This window comes from Aquila chrysaetos, chromosome 4, assembly GCF_900496995.4.
Source record: "Aquila chrysaetos chrysaetos chromosome 4, bAquChr1.4, whole genome shotgun sequence".
NCBI classification, from domain to species: Eukaryota; Metazoa; Chordata; class Aves; order Accipitriformes; family Accipitridae; genus Aquila; species Aquila chrysaetos.
In genome coordinates, this window is record NC_044007.1 from 7,765,974 (window position 1) to 7,789,322 (window position 23,349).

The 23,349-nt window shown below is 42.0% G+C and overlaps 1 long non-coding RNA gene across 2 annotated transcripts; it reads left to right on the forward strand.

The window, feature by feature from the left end:
* The first annotated feature begins 451 nt into the window (after positions 1–451).
* LOC115340861 lies at positions 452–16,051 on the forward strand. Of its 2 annotated transcripts, XR_003923234.1 has the most exons (5): positions 452–688; positions 2,520–2,657; positions 5,625–6,478; positions 11,299–11,406; positions 13,673–16,051. It is a non-coding gene; the product is annotated as an uncharacterized LOC115340861 (long non-coding RNA). The 2 variants fall into 2 exon arrangements; XR_003923233.1 differs by lacking the exon at positions 2,520–2,657.
* Positions 16,052–23,349: the final 7,298 nt, after the last annotated feature.

Sequence of the window (23,349 nt, forward strand, 5' to 3'; positions counted from 1 at the left end):
TTCAAGTATGATTACTCAAACATGGACTTTCCTAATTCAGGTGTTCAAATGCAGGTGTCAAAGTTATTTCAGAAGTGATGAGAGCCCTTAAGAGGTGTGAAGTGGGATCTATTTAACTAAATGTGACTATTTATAAAATTAGACTTTTACCTCTAAGCAAGTCACTCTGGGATGCCTTTGCAGTCAGCAGAGAGCTAGTCAGCAGAGATAATGTAGTTCGTGGCATGATTCATCTCACCCTAAAGGAGAGAGCTGCATTTGGCCAGATGAATCATACGCTAATCTCCATGGACTATATTAATCGGGTCACCATTGACTATAATAAAAGCCTAGGCAAGTGGTAGACACATGATGTTAGGTCAGATGAATCATCTAACTAGCAAGCTTTCAGCCTAACCTTCCCGCGGCCATTATCTGAGATCTTCCCAATGCTCCACTAGGAACATCAAGGGCTCTGAGTTCATCAGAAGAGATGAAGGTACGTCCACATTGCTCCACCAGAAAAGGGTGGTAAAAGAGATAATGGGGTTATGTCTTTGACTAGGTGCAGGAAACGTGGAGGATTGTGGAGACGCTTAGCTGACCTTTCTGTGGGTTTTATGGCTGGATACTAAGCGACCTGATGCCAGATCTCTACAGTAATGAAAAGAAAGGTCCTGTACACTGGACTGAGCTAATCATCACAGAGGTAAGTGATTTACCTTCACCTGCTCCAAGAAGCACCAAGTTTGTTTTGTAGACTGTCCTTCAAAAAGACCCCATGGTCAGGAGGTGCAATGGCAAGAGATTAATGCTATGACTAAGGTTAGCATCACAGCACCCGCTCTGCTGAGAACACACGTCGGAATGATGCATCAATAGTAAAAAACTAAAGTGTTCTAGGTATTGTTGAAATGTTTTATTAGATTTCAACATTTTTAGAAGCAGATTTTTACCACAGCAGACATTACATAATAACACTTAGAATACCAAATGAAAATATTGAAAAGCAACTTCATAGCAAAATGAAAAATTTAAATATTTGATTGTGCAAATGTCAAAAGGTCAGAATTTTCCTCCTGGATTTTCTTCTAAAAGAGAATTCCTGAAAAGGAATCTGAAAAACCTGATCTGCAAAGCATTTCAAATAACAGTGTGTTCTGACAGAAAAAGTTTTCATCAAGCTTTTTCTGATCTCCTTTGGTGTTTGCATACTTGTATATCTCTCTTCTTAATATCTAAGCTTGTTAAATTATTATAAGTTAAAATGAATGTTATTGTTAAGGACAACTTCCAGGCCTCCCTCAGGTAGGCTGGCAGCTTGCAAAGCCAGCTTTATTCTGGACTATCTATGTAGCATTTTCATTTTGATTTATTATTATCTGTGGCATTTAAGCAGAACTTGTTCAAGCAAGTCTGTGAGTCTGGACTTACTGCACTTAGAGAGAGAGGAAACAAAGAAATCTGTCACCAGCTAAGTTAATTCAAGTGGGAGATCTGCAGTTTCTGATTACTCCACACATAAAGGAAATCTAGACTCTGAGATTAATGGTTACAAATACTTCTATGGCAAAAAAAGAAAAAAAAAATCTGATTTGTTTGTACTGGAAACATAATTTTAAGTACCACCTAGTGAAAATACCCTTTGAAATATACAGGACTCCAAAGGATCCCATTGATGCCTGGACTACTATAAGCATAACAGTTCATTTTCCTAGTTCTTCCTTACCTGCTGCATATCTGCATAGTGGACTCGTATCATCAAGAGCAAGAGGCAAATATTAAGATCTGAGCCAGTGCACCAGGACAGAAGGAATAACATTTGTCTGCAGTCTGTCCAACCCAATAAGAATTACATATTTGAGGTTCCATTATACTGATGGTTTTCCCACATTACAATCCCTGGCACAGCTGCCCCAATACAAGCGACAGACACAGACAGGCACAACTCCTGCTTGTACAAAGTTTACAGCTGCTCCCATTGCAGAAAGTAACAGAGCTCACATCATCTCAGCTGCAGTGGCTCAAACCATTGCTGCTTTACTAGCATTTTGGAGTGGTGCAGTTTAATGAGCCGATGGTGGCCAGCTGCTAATACCAGGGCAGATCTCTAGCATGAGCAGCATCTTCCTTTAGAAACAATGCAAAAAAGAAATTTAAAAATAGAGACAACAAAGCTGCAATGATGAAAGAATAGTCACTAGGTCAGCAGTATGTTTTCTCTAGTCATGAGATTGCACTTCATTTGTGCAGGCGAAGCTCCTGCTTCCAGAATCACGGTTCATCTCATCACTTAACTCCTTCCAGTCTTAGATCTCTCTATTTTTCCTCAGATGTTTGTTGGGTATCAGCAGCCAAGCTTGGAACTGAACAGTCAGATGATATTTTGCTTAGCGTAAACATCTAGGAATCAGGATACATAAACTAGATTTATACTAACCAATTAAATGTGCTTAGGACCATTCTCTGGCACTGAGGCAACTGGGCATTGAAAGGGCTACTCTAAAGTGTCCAAACTACCTCACTCTCTCACCCTCCAGGAAAGTGTAGCTGCATGGAAACTGCTTATTGGGAATGGTTGCTTGCCTGTGCTAATTACTGAGCTGTGATGAGGAACAGTTTGGGACAGTGCTGGTTGACTAAAAGGATACCAGGAACAATTCCAACAATTTAACAAGGTAGGCAATTCAGTTACAGTGCCAAGGGACATTTCCTGGCTCTGTTTATTTTGATAGCATAAACATTGTCCCAAATTCTCGATTCTTGATGCACACAGACTTGTGTGTAACAGTGTGCCTTGATTGGTGGGAGCTGGATGCTATGTGTACTTTAGGAAGCAGTGCAGTGCTCAGCCTACACTAAAGACTGAGCTCCCAGTCCTGTACACCACTGCTGCAGGGGGAAAGGCTTATTCTGGTCCAGCTGTAGTCTGGTCCTGAGAGCTGAAAGCTCAGTAATGGTAGGAGTGCATGAGCGCATCTTCCAGAGACTGTCTTCTGGTTTGGTTTCATCTGAAATGAATCTGGTTTGCACACTTGAGGACTGCTCTGGGATTCAAAACACAGGGCAGTAAATAGGGATGATTGGAACAATTGCTTCAAAACTGCATTTCAGATCCTAATGAAACTGCTGATGTAGAGAAACCCATACACATTCAGGTCCAATGAAAGGTGGTCACTTCCTGAATTTTTGTGCCTAATTTCAAGTGTTCTCATTTCAAGTTCTGATCAAACTCTCTGTTTTTCTTAGTTCTTGGTGTTTTCTGTTATGATCAAACTCTTTGGTTCTTGGTGTATTTTTTTTTCCTTGTAAAACACTGTTAATGGTAAGACATGTAGAAGCCTGATTGGTCATACACGCTACGAAAAGCAAAATTGGTATACATGTAGAATACTGCATTCTTGACTTTACCTTTGCTAAGCTTGATTATTGATACGTAATTATTAATGTAAGATGTTGTTTCTTTCTCGTGTAAAGATGTAAATGTAAAAACAGCTTTTTTGAAAAGCATTTTTCAGCTCTTGTAGGAGGTTTGCCAATTAGACAGAGATGGTAGGGCTCACCCAATCTGTGGAGCAGTAATTCTTTATTTTGATACCACAAAAAAAAACAAAACCAAAAGCCCCACTAAGTAATTGACAAGGTCAGTTATTTTTTTCATGCAAGGAAATCCCATGACCAATGCTCTGAGAGGTGTTTGTCGGGGTTGGAAGATGTCTCATTGTTGATAAGGAAAAAGTACATAACTGCTTTCTGACTGCAAATGCATGGTCAACCGGCAGTGTTAATAGGGGCCTACAGGCCCCTTACTGACAATTTTTTTAAAAATAAGCATTCAGTTTTGATGTACAGCTTGCTCGATGACAGTGCCTCAAGAGTGTATGGATGGAGCTGCTCTCTTCCAAGATCTAACTCACTGACTGCCTGGCAACTCTCATGCATAAGAGGCTGCAGCCCTAGTGGAAGGAAGCAGCTGCCAAAAAGGCTGATGCTTTCCCCTGACCATGAAAACTTCTATTAAATTATTACTATAAAAATATGCAATCAGTGCAAGAAAGGTGTGCATACTTCAAACTCTGAGGCATAGGTTGAAAGTCCTGTCTGTGATAGAATCACAGAATCACAGAACGGTTTGGGTTGGAAGGGACCTTAAAGATCATCCAGTTCCAAGCCCCCTTCCACTAGACCAGGTTGCTCAAAGCCCCATCCAACTTGGCCTTGAACACTTCCAGGGAGGGGACATCTACAACTTCCCTGGGCAACCCGGTCCAGTGCCTCACCACCCTCACAGTGAAGAACTTCTTTCTTACATCTAGTCTAAATCTACCCTCTTTCAGTTTAAAGCCTTTACCCCTTGTCCTATCACTACACGCCCTTGTAAAAAGTCCCTCTCCAGCTTTCTTGTAGCCCCCCTTTATGTACTGGAAGGCTGCTAGAAGGTCTCCCCGGAGCCTCCTCTTCTCCAGGCTGAACAACCTCAACTCTCTCAGCCTGTCTTCACAGGAGAGGTGCTCCAGCCCTCTGATCATCTTCGTGGCCCTCCTCTGGACCAGCTCAAGCAGGTCCATGTTTTTCTTATGCTGAGGACCCCGGAGCTGAATGCAGTAGTCCAGGTGGGGTCCTGGCTTGTATCATAAATAGTGTGGCTAGCAGGACTAGGGAAGGGATCATCCCCCTGTACTCGGCACTGGTGAGGCTGCACCTCAAATACTGTGTTCAGTGTTGGGCTCTTCACTACAAGAAAGGCATTGAGGTGCTGAGGTGTGTCCAAAGAAGGGCAACGAAGCTGGTGAAGGGTCTAGAGCAGAATTCTTATGAGAAGCAGCTGAGGGAACTGGGGTTGTTTAGTCTGGAGAAAAAGAGGCTGAGGGGAGGCCTTATCGCTCTCTGCAACTACCTGAAAGGAGGGTGTAGCAAGGTGAGTGTTGGTCTCTTCTCCCAAGTCGCGAGTGATAGGACAAGAGGAAATGGCTTCAAGCTGCTCCAGGGGAGGTTTAGATTGGGTATTAGGAAAAATTTCTTCGCTGAAAGGGTTATCAAGCACTGGAGCAGGCTGCCCAGGGAAGTGGTTGAGTGACCATCCCTGGAGGTGTTTCAAAGATGTGTAGATGTGGCACATACGGACATGGTTTAGTAGTGGACTTGGCAGTGTTGGGTTTACAGTTGTACTCAATGATCTTAAAGGTCTTTTCCAGCCTAGATGATTCTATGATTGTTTGATTTCCCTCTGGTAGCCTTCAGTATCACAAGATTCACAATAAAATTCTGAAAATTATATGTTTAATTTTAAGTTCATTTGACCTCAGTCCATTCTTACAAATGACCACTTCAGTGATTCTCTCATTTAGGAGTTATCTTCCTATACAGCATATAGTCACCTCTGCAAGATCAAATTTTCACCCAAGTATGATCTTCTAGAAACTACTTGGCACATCATTTATGCTTGGAAATAATAAATACAATACTACTGGGTGGAACTACTCAGAGTAGTAAGCCCTGAAATTGGTAATAAGTGTTTGCAGTTTCACACGTAAATCTTTGTAAGACTGGATATGTTGTTCACACTAGAACAGCCATCTACATCTCCGGGGGCTGAGTGAGATAAATGCATAGCAGTTTATGATTGGTTTTTTTTCTTCTTCCAGAAGGCTTCAATTTACTACTTCTCCTGGGAAGAAAACAGCATTTTCAAAGGCACAAAGAATGTGCGGATGCCCATGTCTTGTTGACATTTTTGAAAGTCGCCATTTAAGTGGGACGATTTACTTAATAGCCATATTTTACTTGATTCTTTATCAAGTGGCTTTATTAAATCCTTAAAAACATTGTCTTCTCTTAGAACTAGTTCTGACAAAAAAAAAAAAAAAAAAGGGCCAGGACATTTCCTCTCAAAACACTGCAGTCACATAAATGTAAGCTACACTGTTTTCCGTTACTACAGAACACTGAAGTTTATTTTTATAAGGTTGCTAGGCAGTTAAACCACCTTGAAAGAAAGGAACTATCTGTGTGAAAGCATGTACAACAAAGTTATTGATGGAATACTAAATAAAAAAAGAATACGCAAGAGCTAAATCTGGAGATATTTACTGGCGCACTGCTATTGTATTCCAGCAACACTGACATTTCAGTCTGCAGTTTTCAACAGCCACTGCAATATAATTTAAGCCTCAAAATCAAAACTGTCAGCACTTTTGGACCCAAGAGATGGGGAAAAACTTTATTTTAAAACAGCATTTTTCTTTCCTCCAACTTTGTAAGTCTCACAAGTACATAGTAGGTTGCACTTAGTCTTCCTCTTGGAAGAAGAATTCCTCACTGTGTTTGATGTGAAACTGTAGAACCACAAGAGTAATTTAGGTGTAAAGGGACCTCTAGAATTCACCTACTGCAACCTCTTGTGCAAACCATGGCCAGCTTCAAAGCAAGATCTGGCCTGAAAGCCATCTTGAGCACTGGAAGTCCAGCATTGTCTAGAATGAGAAGGGTTGTAATTTGCGTGAGTATTGTCCACTTACCAAATCTTCTAAATCTGATGTTTTTTCTTGTTTTGACACACTTCTTTTTGACCTCCTGTCTGTGCAGAGCATATGGAAATACTAATTCTGGGCAAACCAAGCAGGAAAAAGCATTGCCAACTACTCTGTACCCCACCCCCAAATTTATATACATTTACAGTAAGACACATGAAAAAAAAATCCCCTTTCCCCAGGCCAGTCCCACTAAGTTATCACAGTTCTTTGCTGCAAATAACTTGAGTTAAGGGAGCATGGTTCATATCTAATATTATATTTGAAGATAAATCTACTAAAAGTTGGCCGAAAGGCTCACAGAGCACTATTTTTAATACAACAATATTTTATGTAACAAATGTTTCCAAAATGGAAAATATTAAAAGTTTAATTTGTAGTATTTTTGTTACTTTTTAAATGGAAATTCTTCATTGAAAGCCAAACATTGAAAAGAGTTCAATATCAATGTTTTAAGTTAAAAACAACTTTCATTTCTAATTAATAATATCCATTAACAAGATTCTTGTAAAAAGCAGGACCTGAGGTATGGGGCTGGTCTAGAATGTTATCTTTGGGATTTTTGGCTGTTTATGTATCTTCACGTCATGTTTTTAAATTTTCAGATCTTCAGCTGATTTAATGTACCATGGTAGTCAGTGGAACAAAGCAGCATGATGATTCCATAGAGGTAGTTCTAACTTTACCTTTTGTTATGTAAATAAATTTAAAAAAAAAAAAAACAAAACAAAACAAAAAAAACGAAAAAGTGAGGGGAGAAATGAAAGATTTTTTAAAATTTTTTTTTCAATAATCCCAGGAGTCTAAGGTGTAAATCTGTTAAAGGAAAAACATCCCCTAATGCAAGATGCAGGTTAAAATGAAAAAAAACTTGACAGCAGTTTGTGCTCAAAATGCTGCATATACATTTTCGGGTTACAGCTGAACAGATAAACCCAGCTCCTACGGAAATGAATAGAAGCTGGCACATAAGTACCTGTAAGAATCCACACCGCAGCCCATGATAAAACATCTGGTTTATCATCGGCAGCAGAACCAGTAGAATTAAGTAGTTAATACTTCAAAGTGATATAAAATGTGGCTGTAAATTCAACAGAGCTTTCTACTGGAGACCATGTAAGGACACAATAATAACAGCAAATTGATTCACCTAAACCTTTGCTTTGCATTTGCTAGAAGACAGGCTTTCCAGTAAACTACTTCAGCTCTCTTCTCTGTTAATAATAACTACCTCACTGGCTGTTGAATGAGCCACACTTACAAACACAAACAAAAAAAAGGAAAAAAGAGAAATATTACAGACATGGGGGAATGTATTCCTTGTTGGAGCTCCCATTTGTTGCAGCTTTATAAAGATATAGAATTTGGGTCAATGTAATACACCAGATCCATGTAGTGCCTTAATACTATTGTTTTTCTCTTTTACAGCCTGCTGAGATTTAAGTGATTGAAAAACTACTCCATTAAAACCAAGTAAATGTATTTCCCCCTGGATTTACTCTCTCCCTCCCCAAAACGACCATGACTGGTTTTGGTCTCACAGGAGAATTAACTGCACAGATTTTACAAAGCTGATTGTGTCAGACACTGCCACTACTGAAGTTAATGTCACAATGGCTCCTTTTCTACAGTCCCCTCCATAAAGATGGTATCTCACTTATTTAGAGGGCAGCACTGCAGGACCTCTCACCCCATGGTCTCCCACGCAACCAACCAGCCTGAGCCATGATGCCCCACGCACCTCGGCTGTGGGGTAGGAAAGCAGCAGAGGTGCTTGCAGCACATGGCAAACAGACTACTTGGAAGAACCCGAGCCTCGGAGGAGGCCTGCAACAAGGTCTCTTCCCAAAGGCAGCTAGCACGAGGACCCTTCAGCACCATCTGAACCCCTACACATGCACACACACCCCTGTGCTCATGCACACAATGGTCTTCTTACCATCTGACATCGTTGCCTACAGGTTTCTGTCCATCTTCTGCATGGATCTGCAAAGAGGAAGACTGCAATTTTTTTTTTTTTTTAGTTTCATGACACTCCTTAGCAATCTTCCCTGTTTGGACAGCCCACCCCCATAGTCACTGTGCAGTTAGGTTTTTATCCGAGTGGATGAGTTCTCTGCTCTGGCTCTGGCTGGTCAATTTGGAGCTGTTCCTGCAGCACTGAGTTCCACAATGAGCTGTGAGTGGGGCAGTTGCAATCTAGCTTGTAAATAGCCCTTGTGTTTTCACTGTGATTAAAGTCTCAGCATTTCTGAGGTTTTACAGATTTCATGCAAATATTGATAGTTATAAAAAAAAAAAAAAAAAGGCTGAATTGTAAACTTCACAGTTCATGAGGTTTTCCCTCTGTTAAAGCTCCAATATGAACTGGCATCGAAGGCAGCCAAGGTATGCTACAACTGACATTGCCAACGCATTTTTCTCAATTCCTTTGGGAGCAGAGTGCGGACCACAGTTTGATTTTACGTGGAGAGGTGTCCAATACGTCTGGAATCAACTGCCCCAGGGGTGGAAGCACAGCCCTACCATTTGTCACACACTAATCCAAACTGCACTGGAACAGGGTGGTGGCCCTGAACATCTACAATACATAGACGACATCATTGTGTGGGGTGTATTGGGTCTGGCTGAGGTGGAGTTAATTCTCCCCATAGCAGCCCTCATAGTGCTGTGCTCTGTATTAGTAGCTAGAATGGTGTCGATAACACACCAGTGTTTTGGCTACAGCTGAGCAGTGCTGGCACAGCATCAAGGCTGTCTCTCCAACATTTCCCCCACCTCACTGGCAGGCTGGAGCTGGCCAAGGTCTTGGGAGGGGACAAAGCCAGGACAACTGACCCAAACTGACCAAACAGATATTCCATACCCTATGACGTCAGCTCAGCTATAAAAGCTACGTAAAGGGAGATGGAAGGGGGGGCATTTGTTATTTATGTTTGTCTTCCGGAGCAACCACTACGAATACTGAAGCCCTGCTTCCCAGAAAGTGGCCAGACATCACCTGCTGATGGGAAGTAGAGAATAAAATCTTTTGTTTTCCTTTGATTTTGTGCGCGACCTTTGCTTTTGCTTTATTAAACTCTCCTTATCTTGACCCATGAGCCTTTCATTATATTTTCTCTCCCCTGTCCAGCAGTGGAGGGGAGTGATAAAGCAGCTTTGGTGGGTACCTGGCATCCAGCCAGGGTCAAGCCACCAATAATAAAATCATTTATCTGCATATGAAAGGAAGTACATTCCTTTCCTCAGAAATAACCTTCTTTGGGTCACAAAACATCTAAATGCCATCAGCTGGAAGACTGAAACAAAAATAAAGATGCAGAAATATCAAACTTTGCTTCAGAATCTTACCCTAAGGTAAAATTGATCCACTCTGCTGTCACAGAAGGCAAGGGAGGTCAGACACTAATTCCCAAGTTATGAGGTAGATCATGACTGCTGTGACAACATTCACAACGTGCTGGGTTTTCTCTTTATATAGGTTATTATTTCTGTTAATGTCATGCACTACAATCTTTTTAAAAATGTGGTACCTACATCATGCAGAAACTGCTACCTTGGGGGTAGCACCACCAGACTTCATTTGCGTTCTCCAGTCCATCACAGCAGTCACTGTAGCACCAAAAGGCAAAGCAAGGGAGGAGTCCTTTTCTGTGTGTCTGCCAGCTAGAATAAAATGTGAGCCATCTTTCTCCACTCCTTGGGTGACAACACAGGTGGTTGTAGATCTTCATCTTTCCACTTTCTACTGCAGAGGGCACTGGCTTCACAGCCATAAATCAGGCAATGTGCAGTGCTTGAGTCTTTCTGCCCCTCTGCCATGCCTTTTCTGTAATTTGGATCAATCACATGAAGTGTCCATAGAGCTAGTTTACTGCTCCAGATGCTGCCAAAGCAAATGAGTCATGGGCAAAATTAAGGACATTTGGTCACAGGAAGCTGCTGCTCTTGCCTATTGTAAACAGATCTGGATATGCCTATTCAAGAAACCTGGTTTTGTATTTTAAGCCCATTAGGCAGCTCAGACGCACATGGCCGCTCGCTCACTCACCCTGGTGTGGTGGGGGAGAGAATTGGAAGCGTAAGAGCAAGAAAACTCATGGGTTGAGATAAAGACAGTTTACTAGGTAAAGTAAAAGCCGTGCACACAAGCAAAGCAAAACAAGGAATTCATTCACCACTTCCCATGGGCAGGCAGGCGTTCAGCCATCTCCAGGAAAGCAGGGCTCCATCACGTGCAATGGTTACTTGGGAAGACAAACGCCATAACTCCGAACATCCTCCCTCTTCCTTCTTCTTCCCCCAGTTTTATTGCTGAGCATGACGTCATGAGGTCTGGAATATCCCTGTGGTCAGTTGGGGCCAGCTGTCCCAGCTGTGTCCCCTCCCAACTTCTTGTGCACCCCCAGCCTACTTGCTGGTGGAGTGAGAAGCAGAAAATGCCTTGGCTCTGTGTAAGCGCTGCTCAGCAACAACGAAAACATCCCTGTATTATCAACACTGTTTTCATCACAAATCCAAACCAGAGCCCTGTACAAGCTGCTATGAAGAAATTTAACTCTTTCCCATCTGAAACCAGTACACCTGTCCATACATGTTTGCAAGTCATTGGTTTAAAGAGAAATGCCTTTTAAAAAGAAAGAAGGAACATGCCTGGGATGGAGTAGCAATGCAGGAGCCATTCATTGGCCCCTCTGTGTCAAGATTTCAGCAGGACTATCTATTCAGTTTGTAAAACAGCCATCAAGTAACCATAAATGCAAGTAAAAGAGTGTCTTTCTTTTTTCAGATATAAAGGGAGGAGCCCTGCGACAATGTCAAAATGTCACTATGTACCTGATGTCCCCTACCCCTCCTCAAGCTCTAAACTTCAAATGGACCATCTGGATTTCCCCAGGTCAGGCTGGACTATGAATTTCAGGTGGGACAAATAAAACACTATTAATCACATGTTCTTTCTAAAGGACATACCGACTTCCTTTAGTTCCAGGCAAACAACAGGGCAACTTCAGATCCTGGAAGGGACCTTCTGACCCTTTCATTCATGGCCCAGATCTGGTGACAAAATCAGCATTGACAGAGAAATAGGTATTTTGTATGTCCACTGATGTCAAAATCAAGCCCCAATAGCAATTAGATTTATTTTTTTCTCTTCGCATTGCACTTGGCAGACTGAGGATGCTGATTGAAGCCAGCTTTTAGAAAGGTAAGGAAAATAGTTGGCCTTGTCACAACTCACAAGTCGGCCAATGTTCCGCGCCATTTATTAATGTTAATATAGGATATCCATCCTCAGATGCGAACTTCTGAAAATTCATATATCCTGGCAGTTTTTTCTCCACATTCCTCAGCTAAGATGCTGAAAATAGTGGGGAAAACAAACACCGTAAGTTTAATCACACTGAATACTAGGCTAGGACTTTGGGAGTTTGCTCAGATCTGTTGGCATATTTATGTAGCACAAAGATGTCCAATAATGCTTAGGGTTTACATGTGTTACTACTGAGTCTGACATTTTTTATTTGAGCATAAACATGGGATGTATCTTCCCACAGCCAAGGAAATAATGACTCCAACTGGAAACATGAAATTAGCTCACAGGGCCAGATGCTCAGCTGCAGCAAAGTAAGATCTCTTTTAATGAAATATGCAGAGTTATGCTATTTTGGGCCAAAGTATTTCAGGACTTTAATGTTTGTTAGTATAATGTGATAACAGCAAGTGTCTCTGGGCAGCTGGCATAAATTATAGTAGTTTCGACCTTCATATGATCTGTCTTACGATGTCGCTTTTTCTCTAGCTAGCTTTACTAACCCACCACCACTAAACAGAAGGTAAACAGGAGTTCATCCTGCTTCCCATTTTGCCAGTGAACTAACCTTCCTCTTACACCCTGAGAAACTGATATAGCTAGAAGTAGCACTGGAAGTAGAAAATACTGTTTATTTTCCAGCTCCAGGAAGAGTTTGCAAAGCCAGCATCTTTTTTTAAAAAAAAAAAAAAAAAAAAAAAAAAAGGCAACAACAAAAAACCCACCCCAGGTTTTAACTTGTAAACTAAGCACATCTCATATGTAATTAGGGAGTGCAAATAAATTAACTTTATAACCTAAGGGTGACATTCTTAAAGATTATAAATCTTCCACCTGAGATCTGTTGGAAAGATGAAGACTATCCCAGGAGAAGAGATGAACCTTTTCCTCCCCCTTACATGGAAATATTTAAAAACAGACAAACCTCACAGGAACACACTATCTTGTCTTGGAAAAAGGTTGACCAGCAAGCTAACAGTTCTTCCACTCTCTTAATTTCCTGCTCAAATATCTTAATCTCAGAAGAGCATGAATCCACAAAGGTGTGTTTTTATGTGGTTATGAAATTAAAGTTACTCACTGACTTCCTGAATATCATCCACTTGCTTATCTTTATTTCTATATAATAGGAAATGACAAGCCCTGAGCAAGTCATTACTATTTGATGATTATGAATTAGCCAAACTCAGGCCACAGAGAAAGGTAGCGCTGTCTGGCAGACCACAAGGTGTTTTAGTCAACAAATATATCGTAATGTCCTGATCTGCAGCTGGACATTTCTGCTAGCTTAGTAGTCAGGTGTTTCATCTTTCCAAAAAAGAAATGTTCACCTAAGGAAAAAAGAGGAGACCTCTTCCTACACTTAGCAAAGCAATACTATTTGCTAGAGGCTATCAGTGCAATCAGAGCTTTTTTCTCTTCTGCTGACTGCCATAAAAACACTTTCTAATGCAGGAAACATTAAGAAAGCCCATTTCAAGTATAATGGAGCATAGGCTAAATCAAATACCAAGTGCTGCACCATATATATTCCTGTCTGCTTCCAGAAAACAAGGGAACACCAAAATTTCCCTGAATCCCTAAAGGGAATGCAAGGCAAGCAGCAACATCTCCAAAGCAGAAGTACCTTCATCCTCCCCTCCTTTCTGCTACTTACACCTTTAACATGTCCAAAGCAGTCTTTTCCCTGCAAAATCCTCCTTCCAGAGTTTGGAAGAGACCAAAGAAATAAAACCTGAGTCTGAAGCAGCCCTGCAGGTTTAACCCATTTAAAAGACTACAATCTATCCCCTCTCCATCTATTCGTATTTTATTTAATCTCGGTTAATCAGTGTGTTTCTCTGTCTTGCAGGCCACGCTACAGCAGCTGGCACAGCTCTGTGCTGTGAGTGGGAGTGATTGCTGAGGTCTGAGCAGGACTTGGCCACACTTGGCTGTCAGATATGGCACATCAAAGGCCCATCTGCCAGACCTTCCCAAGAAGCACTGGTGAACAAACACAGAGCAAAGAAGGAAAAGAGGTCATCTCTTGCCATTGCCTTTTATAGGAGATATAAGGAGAAATGAGCTTCTGTCTTGGGGGAAAGACGGAAATGCTTGAAACCCACCACTCATTGCAAAGAAGGTGCCGAGTGAGGCTGTGAGCACTGTTCTTTCAGAAAGAAAGCTAGAGAAACCCCTCATGGCCTAGGAGATGTGAAGTAGGTTGGATACGCCTCCTCCCTCCTACTTCTTCCAAACAGAGTGGAGGAGAGATTAAATTTACAGTGTGGTTGCTCTGAAAGTGTGGGACACTGAGATGCCCCTAAGATGTCAGAAGTTGTCTATGTGGTATATTGTGGGCAGATGCATGGAAAAGATGAGTCATTTTCCATGCAAAAGCTGTGTAATGGCAGAATAAGTTAATTCTGCTTTGCTGAGAGGCCAGAAACTTTGTGAAGGCTGGATGGATGCATTGGCTTAGGGTCAGTGCCCTGCTATCGGGAGCACACAGTTGGCTGATGTCCCAGCACAGGCAGAGTGTCCTGCCATTTGTCTGTAATGTGGTGTGGAGATATACCTGACTAATCGATTAGTCTCCAGGGATGTCCATATAGACAACAATGAACCTGCTGGAGACAGCATTGGAGGCTGGTGAAGAGTGGGATTTCCTGAAACAATCATTTATTTGAACTGGTCTAGACTTCCAAATTCCACGAATCAGTAGTTTCTATGTATTTTAGCACTTGTGATTTTGTACATCTTCTGTAACTGTAGCTTTGCACCTGCTTTTGTAACTCTGGTTCTCCTGCTCTTTAAGCTGATTTTGCAAGGTTGCCAATGGATCTGTCACAGGTCAAAGAGATCATTGCTTCATTTTGGGAAGCAGAGTAAGTAGAAAGATTTTGTAAAGAAGCGATATTCAATATTCCTGCATCATTAGACTAAGCCAAAGCACAATGTGGTTTCTGCAGCGTAATCTCAGCCTGACATTGCCACCATTTTAATAATCATGCATCAGTAGTGAGAAGGCCTGAGTGAAATTAACTGCTTTTCTCCATCAAATTTTAAGTAGACCAGTGCCGAGGCATGAAAACAACCATCAAATCCAGCAAAAAGTTTCCCTGAGTAAAATGCATAGCTGATAGGCCAGAAGAAAAATTGTGAAAAATTAAATGGGTCTTCTTCCCCTCTTTTGTGTAGTAGGTTTGAAGCACAGTCCTGCAGGGAGGATGGTCTCTGTGAACTTCAGCTCAAGATGAACAGAGCACTCAACTTCAGAACTGCAGATCTGGTACATTTCATTCATGCTCAGGTCACATTAAATGTTTATCGACATTTATGTGATGCCAACAGAAATAACAAGGGAACTCCATACATAGCGAGGAGCTTTTACCAAATTTGTTGTGTTGCCTATTGCAAAAATCTCACAGTATTTCCTCTTCACAGAAGAGTGTTAAAGACTACCTGGAACAGAGGTAGGATCGCTAGGCCCCTTTTTCTGGGCTTCCTGCTATTGCCAAGCCCCTCAGGTGGGAGCTCATCAGGTCACTGCCATAATGTTGGAGTGTACCATACAAGGGGTTTGAACTACCTTCTACTTTCAGAGATGAGTGTGCCCTAAAGCAAAATGCTTCATCCCTTCTCTCCCTCCTATCCCTTGACTTGTCTAGCTGAACCAAACAACCCCTGCCTTTTGGGACAGAGTAGGTTGCTCTTGTTAAGAAAGGGATAGCATTTAAATACTTTCCCTGATGAAGAGGTTCCCACCAGCTCTTAATTACTTCCCATTCTGCCTTTCTCCACTGTGCTATTCCAGCTCCTCAGATCAGCTGGTGCAAGCATTCATGGGACCATGCCCTAGGTGGGATCAGTGAAATGAGTAAAAACAAATGAATAAATGAGAGATGGGATTGTAGTAACTTTCAAATGAGAAGCAAAGTGAACTCAGGAGCAATGAGGATCCACTGCTCACTACAGCTCTCCACCAGGTCTGCAACTTTAGCTGTAGCACCTCAAGAAGGAAGTCACTCCTTGATCACCTCTTCCATAAGTTATAACAGCAACTACACTAGCAAGTAACAGCTTCACGCAGCGTGCTCATCCTAAACCTACTGCAGCAAGACCCCGAGCTCAGTTGAAGCCTCTTGGTGCTACTGTAATTCAGCTAATTAATGCTAATTTTAGTCACTTGTTCCTGTGTATCCTAGAGAATGGAGTGACTATTCATTAGCCTTGGTGTGTACTTTGAAAACAGCTACAAATTAAAACTCTTTCAAAATGCAAAATGTTATTTGCCTACGTGCTGCTTTCATTGAGCAAACAGAAGTTAAGGGCGAGGCTGAAAGAGACTGCTGTACATAGATTGCATAAGAATGAGAGCTGTCATCTAGCTGTTACAGTCCCAGTCCCTCCAGCGTACCTGGCTGTAGCCCCGTTCATGGTAAGGTGGCCTTTATCAACAGTGTGCAAGGTACAGCCTAAGCTGGCAAGTGCAGTCCATGGTGTTACAGCATGAAGTTTAGGTCTTGAGCTCAGACTTCCAAGTTTGATATGGTGGTGCAGATTCCAGGGGATATGAATTCCTGTGGAACATGTAAATTCAGTACAGTAGTGCCTGTGATTTCATGTCTCCAGCTCCTGGTTCTAGGAAAGATGAGAAGCGGTTTCTTCTGCATGGGAGGGATGTTACTTCAATTCCAGGGGAAGAGAGTGGTGATCTTAGTGTTGCTGGATCGCACCTCAATTCCTAGTAGTAAAAAGAAGTTGACAGCTATGTCCCCTGAGATGTGGCACAGCGAGCATACACTTCCAATTACTTCTTAAATCAAAGTCCAAGATGCCCACAGAGTGGTATTGAACTAGGTTTGATTCAATGCACAGCAAAACAGGTGACTGCACAAAGGTGTTTTGCTTTTGCTGCCAGGGCTCAGGTTAGCAAAAAGATGCTGCCAAATACCTCAAACAGCAAGAGCAAACAAGGTTTTCCACAAAGTCCCAGCCTGCTCCTCTCTCTCCTCTTTTCCTAGAGAACACACCTGATTGCAGGCAACAGCAAAGCCAAGCAGGGAAGAGAAATGAGCTGTAGAATCACTGGCATGCAGCTCAGAAGTGGGTGGAAGTTTGGAAACGTGTTTGATGAGCCTCTAAGTATGGCAAGACCTATAGAAAAGAAGGAAGCAACAGTTACTGTGGGATGGGGGCTTGGAGTGACAGGCTTATATAAGAGTTACAGTGGGGATAATCTTGATGAGGAACAGACCAAAGCCTGGAAATGCTGATGGCCCCTGTGAAAGAGTGTAAGGAAATCACACAGGGAAATAAAATAGCAGCATGCGATGTGATCCCTGACCTTAAAATACTTCTCTCATTAAGGCTATCGGCCCAGGAACTGTGAGAGACTGTTTTCCTTATTCCTTTTCCTTGAAGAAGAAAGCTAGCATAGCTCAGAGATTCAAGAAGCAACGCTATCAGAAACAAAAGGCTGTACTACCCAAGGAAGATAAAAGGCATCTTTGCAGCTTATAAATTAACTCTGATCAATTCATATATCTGAAAAAAATCCTCCGGCAAGTGCATATGCCACAGGGAGGCAGTTATGTCAATGCCTGATGACTTCTTTCTTCACAGCACACGATGCAGTAGTCTTCCAGAGTCTGACACAACAGGTTCTGGCCTTAGAGTGAAAGTTGCAGTAGTTCTCATTTTTGTTTGCTCCAATTACTTTGGAAGAGGAAGAGGAAAAATCTATCCAAACCCTTCTTCCTACCAATGTGAAGCACTGTGTTGCAATCTGGAGCCTTTGTGAAAGGCCAGTGCAACTTGAGAACAAGCCTGAGTTGACACTTGAGAACAAGCCTGAGTTGCTGTGCTCCAGAGACAAGCTGTACTCCAGAGCCAGGTTAGATAACACCATCGATGTGATGGGTCTAAGCAATTTATGTGTGACTTGTGCCCTTCAATGGCATTCATTAGTAGGTTGTGTGTACCAACATATTTAAGTCTTGAGCGCTCTGAATATTGTAGCTTCTGAAGCTGGCTGAAGCAGGTGGGCTAATGATATTGTGGAAACTTCTGTTTCCCCTCTATCTGGTGTTTTCAGAAAGGTGCAACAACAGCAACAAATTCTGTTTTGAATAGATCTTATTTTCCAGATTCAACATGAGCTGAAATAACTGCATAAACACAATATATCAGCAGGCATCTGCTAAACATGTCAGAACTGCAGCCTTCCTATGTGCTGTGTAGGAACCTGAGGCAGCCTCACTGCCAGTTTATCCCCTTACCTCAGCCCAAAGGGTCTGTGTTTTCCAGCGCAACCGCTGTCTGGATATACAATCCTTCTTATGTCAGGCAAGCTTTAGGAAAGACCAAGAGAGGAGGTGCCTTGCAGCCTCCAAGTCTCCCTTGAAGCATACATTTTTCTTCTGGAAAAGCAAAAGGTGTCACAACTCATATTAGCAGGGGACACATCAAAGGACCTTTCCTTTTTCTGTTTAGGTAGGGACAATTGCAGCATATGAGAGAAGAAAGATGCATCCTCCGTGATACCAACAAGCCATCCACAAGCCAGCTCTGATCCACAAAATGTGTTAGCTCAGTGTTGTACCCAGATAACCGGCTTTGCTAAGAGTTTTGCCACCTGCACGATTACACAGCCTTCATCCTAAAGTGAGCTTCAGCCCAAGCTGTTTGAAACTCTGCCAGAACTAGCTCCCACCTGCCTGTGTGCGTACACTGCACAGTGAAACCTTCCCGCACAGGGTCCGCCCAAAGTTTGGGGAAACAAAGGCTTTAGTTTGGAGTATTCTTTCCTATATTTGGCTTGATTTATGACAAAGTGAAATCTGGAAAGATGCCGTAGATAAAATAATGGCATTTCATGTTTAAAAGAATTTTCTGAACTATATAAAAAAATGTAAAAGCAATTGCTTACTTTTTATCTAATCCCACTAGGGATTAGCTGGTTCCTTCCCGGTGACTTAATTGTTTGAGAAGCTTTTTGGAGGAAGAAGGTGTGGGAAGAGATAAAACAACCGTCTTTTATCTGCTCAGGTAATCATTGGTCAGAACACCATAAACCACCATTAAGGAATTTTCAGAAAGAGCGACAGCTATTCATCCCATTCACATGATCTAGTCTCAGATACAGCAAGTTCAGAAATTTCAAAGAACAAAAATATCACACAGCCATTCTAAACAATATTCACCAATCCAAGATAAAGCACTTCAGCTCTACTTAAAAGTCAGAATAAGGAACACAGTGTTAATACCATTGTAAAGCAGAAAAGTCTCATTACAACATGATTCTTTTTAACATCCTGTTTTCATTTCTTCCCTGCTTTGTATACATGTAGTGTCTGCTTGTTTATAATGTCAGCAAGATAGTGCTCCTCAGGGAAAAGAACAGGGAAAATGCACCAAATCTGGCACATCAAATCTTTCACACACATATGCATCTAGTTAGTGCTGTGGGGTAGGAATTTTCTCGTGTGCTGAGGACCACGATGTCCTTGTGCTGCCACAATACTTTGAGAGAAAGGAGACCGAACTGAGACTTGTAGGCTATGCTCTGGCCATTCTTAAGGCAATAGTTCAAATTATTATCTTCTCCTCACATCTATTCCTTCACCACAGCTTCTGCCTTTGTTTGGTGATCATAAATATTTTCCAAGTTCACTACTCCACCCAGGAATCAGAAAAGTAGAGAAGCCGGTGCAGGTTTTTTTTTGAGGGGAAAAACCCTGAACAGCTACCCAAAGGAACAGAATCACAGAGGTTTTATTTACAAAGGTGACTGTTAGGTGTGTGAAAATGCAGAAATAGGGCAGCAAAACTTATTTTCCAGTGAGCACCAGTCTTGTTTCTTGCTGTGGATTCTACAGGGGAAAATGTACTTAAGAATCTCTCATTGGACAAATTGTTTCTCAGTGTGCAACTCAGTGCCCTGGTGCATCTCAGGAGAAGGGAAGACATGTACATGGCCTATATAAAGCAAAGAAAATGCTGTTAAGACCTCTGATACAAAGGCTGTGAAATTGATGTAAAAATGGCATTTATAGAAGCACTTTTTATTCATGCCAACTTTGTGAGCCATTTAGTTTCACCATAAACCTTTTTTCACTGCCCTACTGACAATTAGCTAAGTAGCAGTACAATTTTCTAGGACTTGGAGTAGCAATCTACATGATCAAAATAAAGCTCAGACACTGCCCTCAGTGCCAACCAACTCCCTCTGGACTTATGGAGAGGCAAAGCCCTGGGTGAGGCTTATGCCCTCTGCTCTCACTGTAGATCACAGAGATTTCACCTACTAATAAGGATTCCTCTTCAGAAGCTGATGAGGACTAAGAGATCAAGCCAAACCAATGCCTCTTCTCTTGTCCTTCTCTCACTTATCTTTACCTTCCCTTGGGAGCCTGGTACCTCCTCCAGGCTGGTGCCTCCCCAGCTATCACCTTATCCTGGCACCCTCTGTATCACCATCCTGGCAAGAATGCCTTGCTCTTCTGAGGCAGGATGGTGGGATAAGGTCCATGCAATTAGTAGCTGTCCTAATTTAAAATAAGGAAATTATCTAAGGTCCCATTTGTCTCCTTCTGTCTTTCCTCCCCTGTTCTATCACAAGTGGGCCTGCATTTGCCATCTCCATTCTCTGATTTGAAGTTGGAAAAGGTGGAGGATTGTCCTGGAAGGAGTTTCCAGGCATTCACTGATCACTTTCTACCTCCCTAAGAGGGGCAGAGCAGTTCTTGCAACATCAGAGAAGAGTATTTAAGCTGTATTTATGGCTCACCAAGACCTGACAGATAAATCAGATGTGAAAGCAAAGGCCCTTTGTATTCCCAGCATGTCTTCCTGACCTGGACATGAAAACAAGAGCCTTGGAGGGGTCACCCTTATGACTATGTTCGCTGGGTCTTTACTAGTAATGTTTCCCTTACTTTCAGTTGTGGTGCATCAATTCCCTTCACCTCACTTCTACTCTTTAAACTTGGCAAAGAGAGGCAGAGAACACAGGTGAGATAACACCACCTTGATTAAGGCTCCTGATGACCAACAGGAACTTCACAACTATATCTGACATTTGCAATGTCTTTTATTCACCGCTAACCTTCAAGAAGCTTCTTCACTTCTGCCGCAGTGCTTATGTGCCCCTTCCCTTGCCATCTCTGTCCCCGTAGTAAGTGCGCACCTAGCAATTTACCTAACAGTGCCTGGAATTGCTCTTCACAAAAGGAGGCTGCATTTTCCCTTTGCGTAGAGCTTGCTTTAATCAGAGGCTTCAGCATGAAAGCCTACACACGCCTCCCTTGCAGCTCACAGATGCGCTGGGAAACTCATTCAATTTTTTGAACATCCATTGTGGCTCAGGGCTACAGTCAAGCACCCTTAATGAAAAGCTGTTTGTGCAATCTATTTCCTGCTGATAACCAAGAACACCTCCTTGAAAAATAAACACACTAAAATAAAAATCCCAGGAAGCTGTCAAGCCTGCTCCCCAGTTTCTAGACTCTTCCATGGTAACTGAACTTAGAAAATTATAAAATCCACCTCAGAGCAGCCAGAAGCCTCAAGTAAATGATGACTGCAAAGTGCCTCCGTTAAGACGTAACTGTTTGTGTTGGGCAGTTTGTGCATTTTCCCATTGCAGAATAGTTTCCAAGGATGGTAAAAGAAAAAAGTGTTTCCATTTTCCTTTCTCTATCCTCCTCTCATGCCTTTCAACAGCCCACGTCACAACTGCCTAACTCCAAACAGGACCAGCATTGGGTTCCTCAGAGCTGTGGCACTTCCTACAACAAACAGTTTCATCCATATGGGCATCTGATGAATTTTTCTGCTTAGCCAACAGGAAAGGATGCAGTATACACTCATCTGAGTGTACTCACTTTGAGTTACATCAAATGGAAAGCATTATCATATGCGCAGTGGCAAACAGAAATCTTCTCTCAGTCCTGTACAAGTCTTGCAATTTGCCTGAGGCGCCAGTGCTAGAACAGCTTTCTGTCACGACATCCTCAGGAAAATACAGCATTGAGATGTATAGGGAACATGGGTTTTGGCAAGCAGGTGATGTTAAAAATGGAGTCTCCAGCACCCTCTCACTGGTCAAACCTCATTCTTTCTTGACTCTGAGGTTTTACGAGAACACCCCCTTTTGCCTTCAAATCCCTCGAACTTACCAAAGACTTTCTGAAAGGATGAGACCTCTCCTAAGGAAACAACTTCAACACTTGAGTCACAAGTTTCAAAATGCAAGGGAAAGTGGCTTCCTGAAGCTGAAAGTGAGGGCTGTGAGTCAGAAAGTTCGCAAACTTTTGTTCCAAGGTCTCCACTGTGAAATATTGCCTGGAGACTGGAAAGACTCATCCACTCCTATATATATCTCCTCTTACTGACGGTACTAAGTATATACATAAAAGGATAAATGCTCCTAGGTACTTTAGACAATAGTCCTGCACCAGAAAAAGCTGGTGAAAATGAGCAATAATAGCTTTAACAACTGACTAACCTGCTCCTGTCTTCCCAGCCCAGGCTTTGTGGCTAGGGAGACTGATTTGTCAGATATATAATCAGTTTCAAATTCTTCACTTAAATGATGCAAAAATTTCACCTAAAGAGAAAATGAGGGAGAAAGGACAGACTTTGAGAATAATATTGCCACTAAAAAGCATGTGAGTGAGTCAACCTGCTACACTTTGCGAGCAGTCTGTGGGGAGGTTGGCCATCAAGACCTGAACTGCATGGAGTAAAAATTGCTGCTGTATAGGGGCAAGTGGAGACACCAATATCCTTGCATTCAGCTGCCTTTCCATAGCTGTGACTGGACTGAGCATGTTTAAGTCCCCACCACCTTACCAACACTCTGTCTCCAGCGTCTGCTTTTCTTGCTGCTTTTTTCCACAGATTTCTTTTGAACTTTTCTGGGTTTGACGTGCACTTAGTTTACACTGTCTCAGAACTGCATATTTTACTACTTGAACAGCTGGGACAAGGGTTAGGGTTTTTTTGTTTAGGGTTTGTTTTGGTTTATTTTGGTTTTTTTTTTTTTATTTTACACTCAGGGTTTGGCTATTTAAAACTCTGCTGTAGACTTCCTTTGGTCTTCCTTGTTGCCAAGTGGGGAAAAAAGAGAACATGAATGTCAAACAAAAACACCACCAACAGTGTATGGTTTGCTTGAATTCTTGCATGGTTTGGTTTGAAGGGAGGAAGGGAACTGTTGGACTGCAGTTATCAAACTCTGGAAAGTTTTGTGTTTTGTTTTCCTCAACTCCCAAAATGTAACTTTTGAGAGAAGTAATTTAGCTGAGAGCTTTGCATCTGTAGAGCGCTTTCACTCCAAACACAAATCCCAGAATTTAATAGATTGGGTAGGGGCCGATCTGTAGAGAACTAATTGAAGGAGCTGCAAATATAAACATTCAACCCTGATTAATTAGAACAGCAAAAAAGAACACTCTAATTCCATTTCCAAATCAAACTAGTTGTACCACAATTATCTGAAGTACCTCAGAGACAGTTGAGTTCGCAGTTAGTCCCTCC